We start from the raw sequence: 7,747 nt of genomic DNA on the forward strand, positions 1-7,747 counted from the left end.
ATCTGAATAGAAATGGTTAAATATGTTAAGTGAAAGAAGTCAGTTATGAAATAACATGATCTCAGGGAATTCCCTAGAAGTCCAGTGGTTAAGACTCTGTGCTTTGGGGACTTCCCTGGTGGCGCAGGGGTTAAGAGTCCACCTGCCAGTTCAGGGGACACGGGTTCGAGCCCTGGTCTGGGAAGATCCCACATGCCTTGGAGCAACTAAGCTCGTGCACCACAACTACTGAGCCTGCGCTCTAGAACCCGTGAGCCACAACTACTGAGCCTGCATGCCACAACTACTGAAGCCGGTGCACCTAGAGCCCGTGCTCCACAACAAGAGAAGCCACCGCAATGAGAAGCCCGTGCACCGCAACGAAGAGTAGCCTCTGCTCACCGCAACTAGAGAAAGCCCGCACGCAGCAACAAAGACCCAACGCAGCAAAAAATTAAAAAAAAAAAAAAAAAAGACTCTGCTTTCACTGCCGTGAGCACAGGTTCGATCCCTGGTCAGGGAACTAAGATCCCGCAAGCCACGCGGTGCAGCCAAAAAAAAAAATTTTTTTTAATAAAAATAAAATAAAAAACCAAAATAACATGATCTTGATTTTATTAAAAATAAATATACATGTGCATTTCAAATGTTACTGCCCCCCAAAAAACCTAAACCACATATAACAGGTTCAGGGAAACAGTGGAGGCTGGTGGCGAAAAGCAAACTCTAGAACAGATGGGGTGTAAATCCCAGTTCCTCCCCTTCCTAGCTGGGCAGATGTAAGTCAATCACCTAACTTCTCTGCCTTTCAGTTTTCACAACTAGGAATTGGCAATAATAATAAATACATACCTACTGAATATGGTTGCTGAGGAAATATGTGTAACACACACAAAGCCCGACACACAGTAGGCCCTCAATGAGGGACATGTTAGTACTGCTGTCTGCGGGAGGTGCTCATGAATGGTTTTCAGACCTTTATTAGGCTTTTGTGGAGTTTCCCAAGTTTCTACATCGATTACTTATTACTTCCCCATCTCTGGGGGAGAAATGTTATACAAACAACAGCATATAGCAAGTGCCGGGCGCAAAGTGACCTCTTGAGAAATGGGTGCCCTGCCCCACGTCCCACCCAGCAAGCTCCTTCCCTCCCTGATGTCCTGTGAGAAGGGCACCGAGGGTCTCATCTGGGGTCATTACAGCAAGTCATGGACATTCATAGGGCCAGAGAGATGGCTACCAGCAGAGAAAGGAGTTAGGGGCAAGAGAGGTTGCATGAGGGATACAAACATTGGGGAAAACTGACTGAATCTCACGCTGTGTCCTCAGGGAGCTGTGTTTGGGGGGCTTTCTGCCTCCGTGGTCACCAGGGAAACGAGCTGAAGAGAACTGGGTGGAATCTGGCAGGTGGGTCTACGATGGCTCAGTGTAAAATGGATTCAATTCTGGTGCTGTTTGAAAATTTTCTTAATAAGATGTTGGAAAAATTATTAGCAATGTGTTGAGTGAGGGGAGAGGGAGGGAGAACAAGAGTGAACAGGGTCTGAGGGTGACCACAGAGATGACCCATGAACTCAGGCCTTTCACACCATTTAGAGCAGCAAAGTCACTGGGGTGTCACCTAAGCCATCCAGATGAGGAAACCTCCATTGGCTGAAGATCACCCAGCCAGGACCAGTGGCCACGCTCCTGTCAAGTACCAAGCTGCCTAGTGTTTTGGATAAAAACACCCGAGGATTTTTCCCAAGGCTGCATCCTCATTCAGGAAGTTCTGTAGGCCTCTGGCTCAGCCAGATCGGAAAAGGCTGGGGCAGGCGGGGCTGAGAGTGCCATGGTGGGGAGTCGGGTGCTCAAAAAGCCTAAAATGGGCGGCTGGCCACAAGGGATGGGCCAGCCCTGTTCTGAACAAGCCTGATGTGTGGAAACCATCCTTGCAGAGGGGTTTATTAGGAAGCCTCTCCAGAAACACTTGAGCCAGTTTTTGCCAGAACTGTCATATTTTAGCCCATCACATTCTCAGAATCCCCTTCCCTGACCAAACCCCAACACATTATGAAGATAACCCAGTGTGAAGTAACAGTCAGAGAGCCAGGCACCAGAGCCCTGGGCACACCCAGTTTCCAGCTCCGCTCTGCTTCTGATGAGCTAGTGACGTCAGACATGACACTTGGATTCTCAGCTCTTCACTGCCCTCATCTGTCAAATGGCGAATTACCGCACCAGCCTTTTGGGACATGAACTAAGATAATACACACACAGGCTTACTGCAGTGTCTTACATGTGGAAAGCACGCAGTAAATGATACATAATGTTGCTGTTTTTGTTGGGGTAGTGTGTTGTTTATTTTATTTGTGAATTCTTAATGACTCACCCACTTAACAGCTTTCCCATGGGGTAAGTAACATCCTCTCTAAAAGTCAGTTTCCTCCTCTGGAAAATAAGTAACTCCCAGCTCAGAGGTTGTTGTGAGAACTTGGGGTTAATGATGTAAAGAGCCTGGCTCATAGCCGGAAAGGGCAGATTGCTGGCTACCAGGTCCTATCCTGCACCCAGGGTAGACATTACTAATTGAGCCTGGAGGCTGCCTTGGCATTCTTGTCGATGCATGAGTGAAGCTGAGGGTGGAGATGAATTCTATTTGCCATTCTTAGCATGTGCTCAATGAATTTCAATTCCCATGATCCTTCTCTATCACCTTTCCTTCCCAAACAACTAACCTCCAGGGGCTGACCTGGTTTGGTGAGTGTAGGGTCCCATGAATTATATCAGGCTCCAAAGACATGTTGACTCTGTGTCCCCTACTGTCTAGAAATTCTTGGGTTTCCCAGAAAAAAATGTTCTAGCTAGGAAAAGGCCTAGGGAAAAGGCCAGAGTTTCCCGTAAATGTAGGTATGGGGATTCAGGTTCCAGGGGATCTGAGTCCCTCCTGTCCACAATCAGTGACTGAAATTTCCCCTTCAAAGCTTTATACCTTGACCTTTACACATTTTGAAAATGAAAACACCCCAGGAAGAATAACTCCATAAGCTCTTTCAGTTCTTTATTATGTTATCAGGAGCTGAGACCTGACTTTGAAAGGCCCGAGTATACCAAGGATTAGAGTAAACTGTGAGGAATGGCATTAGTTCTGAAAATAAAATTTGACTATAAACATTCTAGGACAAGTGCTGAACATTAAGGCAGGAAGAACTGAGTTCAAATCCAAGTCAGACCACAATTAGATGTGTGACCTTGGCCAAGTCCCTTAACCTCTCCAAGTTCAAATTTTCTTCTATGTATTGAGATGATAATAATATTCACTATTTTTTTATTATTAAAGCTCTCTCCTCCTTACTTTAAAACCCACTATCAAATAAGATAATGGACAGAACAGTGCTTCGTAGTAAATTTCCCACTAGGGATTGGGTGGTTTATTACAAAGACCCAGTTATGATAGAAATCCAACTCCCAGTAGCTGCAGCTGTATAAAGGAACTTATTGGCTCATGTAATTAAAAACCAGAGATGGAATGACTTCAGGCTTAGCTGGATCCAGAAGATGAAACCGTATTTTCCTGGCTGTCTCACCATCTCTCATCTCTGCTTCACTCTAGGCTGACCTAATTTTCTCCTACTGTATATAGTGTTTTCATGTGGCCAGGGAAGATAGCCACCAGTCGAAATAAATAAATTTCCTTCCAGATTAACAACTCCAGGGCAAAAGAGAGCTTCTCCACCCACACATACATCATCATATCAATCTCAGGGATTTGGGTCATGGGCCCCCTTGAATCAACCACTTTTTTGGGAAATGGCATACAATGGTCGATCCAGTCTAAGTAATTTATGTACCCCATAACTAGGGGTTGGTAGAGTGGGTGATTTTTATGACTGAAAGCCCCATGAGACCTACATGTCTAGGGGAGGGGAAGGGGGGTGTAAAGTTTTTGAACAGTCAGTAACCAGAGCTGGTCAGGCTGTGTCTCTGTTTGCAGAAGTCCCAAGCTGCCTCATGAGAAAGATAATGTCAGGGACTTCCCTGGCAGTCCAGTGGTTAAGACTTCATCTTCCAATGTAGGGGTTGTGGATTTGATCCCTGATCGGGGAGTTAAGATCCCATATGCCTCGCGGCCAAAAAACCAAAACATAAAACAGAAACAATATTGTAACAAATGCAATAAAAACTTTTAAAAGACAGAAGAAAAGAAAGATAATGTCAAATGAGCTAGGGCCGCTGCATGGTCCTTCAAACAGTTCAGGAATAATAAACGCTGTGTCTGCTCTTTGTCATGTTTTCTGTATGCCTGCCACATTTTCAACACCTTGCTATACTTGAGAAATTTCCAGCCTTATGAGCCCCATCTCTCCATGGTGGGACCCAGAAATGTTGACTTCCCAGCCTTCCTTGCAGCTAAGGCACCGGCATGTGACCCAGTTTCACCAATCAGACTCACCCGGGGAGATGAGGAGAAGGAAGTGAGAACTTGAGGAAGGATGCTCTGTGTGGTGAGTGGCTCCAGACGCTCAGCTTTAGGGAGAAATCCTGGTGCAGAAATGTCCTCGAGGAGCTGCAGTGGTGGCGTTTCGCTCATCCAGCTGTTTCTATGGCCATTTGAGGGCATCGATCCTGGAAGCTTAGCCTCGAGCCAGGTCCGTCAGCCCCTCAACCAATTTTTTTTTTTTTTTTTTTTTCTCTTTCAGCCATTTCTTTTTTTTTTGCGGTACGCGGGCCTCTCACTGTTGTGGCCTCTCCTGTTGCGGAGCACAGGCTCCGGACGCGCAGGCTCAGTGGACATGGCTCACGGGCCCAGCCGCTCCGCGGCATGTGGGATCTTCCCAGACCGGGGCACGAACCCGTGTCCCCTGCATCGGCAGGTGGACTCTCAACCACTATGCCACCAGGGAAGCCCTCTAGTGCTCTTTTTGAATAGGAATAGTTGATAAGTATATAAGCAAAATGTACTCATTATGCTTGGATTTGGGGTAGATTCCAATCCATTATTGCCCTGGTACATATCAATGACTATATAAAAATTCAAATGCAATGTCAAACCCAAACCCCAGAGGAAAGAGTTCAGTTTCCAAGAGAACAGTGGTAGCTTAACCTAAAATTTTATCCAGAGTACATCAGCATTAAGTTAGTACCGCTGAAACAACACATTGAGGATTTACAGTAACACCTGGAAGTTCCTTCTAATGTACATGTAAATAGAATCATGGAAGCTTTCTGTTTTACCTCATTGTTTTAGGGCCTTATAAATTTAAGGACCCAAATAAAAACTGAATCCCTGCTCTACATCCCCTTCCTTATCTCTAAGTAAGATAAAATCTATCCTCACTTTCAAGGTAGAGTTTTATGTGTCCATACTTTTTCTTATATATATAAATTTATTTATTTTATTTATTTATTTTTGGCTGCATTGGGTCTTCATTGCTGCGCACAGGCTTTCTCTAGTTGCAGCGAGCGGGGGCTGCTCTTTGTTGCGGTGTGCGGGCTTCTCATTGCAGTGGCTTCTCTTGTTGCAGAGCACGGGCTTTAGGTGCACAGGCTTCAGTAGTTGTGGTTCGCGGGCTCCAGAGCGCAGGCTCACTAGTTGTGGCGCATGGGCTTAGTTGCTCCGTGGCATGTGAGATCTTCCCGGACTAGGGCTCGAACCCATGTCCCTTGCATTGGCAGGCGGATTCTTAACCACTGGGCCACCAGGGAAACCCGTGTGTCCATACTTCTTAAGCCACATTTAAGGAAATCATCTCTTAACTGATTTTGGATGTTGTTTCTCTTCATCTTGTACAGGAAATGCCAGCAGATTTAACATTGGCATTCATCATCTAGTCAAACCCTTCACATGCTCGTCAAACCAATCAAATTTGGGATCCTTAACAGTTTCTGTCAATAAAGTGTGTGGAATTAGCAGATTCATTCAATGAAGACCTGTTTTTTTTTTGTTTGTTTGTTTTTTTCCTTGTCACACTGGATGTCTGGATGCCATTTGAATTGGGTTGAGAGGATGGGGAAGTATAGATGTTTCTTGGCTTGAGTCTCTTAACAGTAGAGAGGTAGAAGGGACACGGAGGTCACGAAGAGACAGGCTGTTGACGGCAGAGCACCATCACTTGCCTTGGTGGTGGCATTCGCTGGATTGGGGGCAGCTGAGGTATGCTGGGAGAAGTATTTGAAGGTGGTACAACCGTTGTTTGATTCGAATAAATCTGCGTAGGTAAGAGCAGTGCCCGAAGCAGCAGCCCCAGTCCAAGCCTGGGTACCATCGCTCTGCTCATGTCCACTTGGTAGGTGCGCAGCATGTCTCAGTGGATGTGGGGTTCGTGGAGGATCGCTGGCTCGGGGTGGGCGCAGGCAAAGTCTCAACCAATTCTTTTAATAAGCTCCTTTTCTGCTTAATCAGCCAGTGTGTGTTTCTGTCACTTGCAGTGAAGAGCCCAGACTAATAGGTACTCTAATCCCCATGGCAGGCACCAGGTGGGAGAGGTCCCCTGAAGGGGCAGTTTTCCCCACTTGCCAGGGAAGACACAGTGGGGACCAGAGGGCAGGGGAACTTAAGGCCGACCAGGGCTATGTTGCTAGGCCAGTCCCAGCCCAGGATCTTGTACCAAGGATGGCTGACATGAAGACAAAGTAAGTCAGATGAAAGAGCGCTATAACTGGATATACACAGGTGACCTGGCATTACTTATCTATTTCTGTGTGTATGTATTTTTACTGAGGCAAAATTCACACAATATAAAATTAGCCATTTTTAGAATGCACAATTCAGTGGCATTTAGTACAATTACAATGTTGTGCAGCCCTCATCTCTATCTAGTTCCAAAACACTTTCATCACCTCCAAAGGACATCTTGTAACCATTAAGCAATCACTCCCTGTGTTCCCCTCCTGCTAGTATCTAACAATCGTTAGTCTGCATTCTTTCTCTATAGATGTATGTACTCTGGGTATTTCATATAAGTGGAATTGTACAGTACGTGACAGTTTGCATCTGGCTTCTTTCACTAGGCATCATGTTTTTGAGGTTCATCCAGGTTGTAGCATGTATCAGTCCTTCATGCCTTTTTATGGTTGAATAATATGGATAGATCACATTTTTATTCATCCGTTCATCAGTTGATGGACATCTGGGTTTTCTTCATATTTTGGCTATTGTGAATAGTGCTGCTAGCCAAGAAGAAGATGACGGGAGAGTAAGACTGTTGGAACAGCAGCATGAACCCAGTCCTTAGGCAATGACACAAACAGCATCTTCAGCTCGGAGCAGAGAAACTGACAGAGTCTGGGAGCATCCTAGTGGGGTTGATCAAAGGACAAGGACAGATGCCAGGAGGGAGCAAAAGAGGTCTCTTGTGGTAGCTGAGGAGTACCTGTAAGTCTCTGGGAGCTCTGAAGGAGAAATGGTAGGTCTGAAGGGGGAATTCCAGTCATTTGTGTCAGAGACCAGTATAGCATAGGAGTTAAAGTACAGCTTTGGAGGCCAGCAGGTGGGGTTTTGAATCCTGACTCACTCACCAGCCATGGAACATTGGGGCAATCATTTCATCTTTCTGGGTCTCAGTCCCTCTTTTGTAAATGGGGCTCATAACCATCCCTAGTTCACAAGATTGTCAGCATTAAGTTAGATAATATAAGTGAAGCACAATACCGGACACCCGATAATCTCTTACTATCAGGTAGTTATTACTCTTAGTATTAAGGTTGGTTGGTGTTATTGTGTCTCTATTTTTCTGTCCCACTCTGAAGCAGGTCCAGGATATTAAAATGGTGTAATAGGTGTGGATCT

General features: G+C 45.6%; 1 pseudogene across 1 annotated transcript; it reads right to left on the minus strand.

Moving 5' to 3' along the window:
• Nucleotides 1-5,867: 5,867 nt before the first annotated feature.
• On the minus strand, nt 5,868-6,236 carry LOC308624979 (signal transducer CD24-like; annotated as a pseudogene). The gene has a single exon. The product of its transcript is annotated as a signal transducer CD24-like (transcript).
• Nucleotides 6,237-7,747: the final 1,511 nt, after the last annotated feature.

This window comes from Mesoplodon bidens (genome assembly GCF_964165515.1).
Source record: "Mesoplodon bidens genome assembly, chromosome: 11".
Lineage (NCBI taxonomy): Eukaryota > Metazoa > Chordata > Mammalia > Artiodactyla > Ziphiidae > Mesoplodon > Mesoplodon bidens.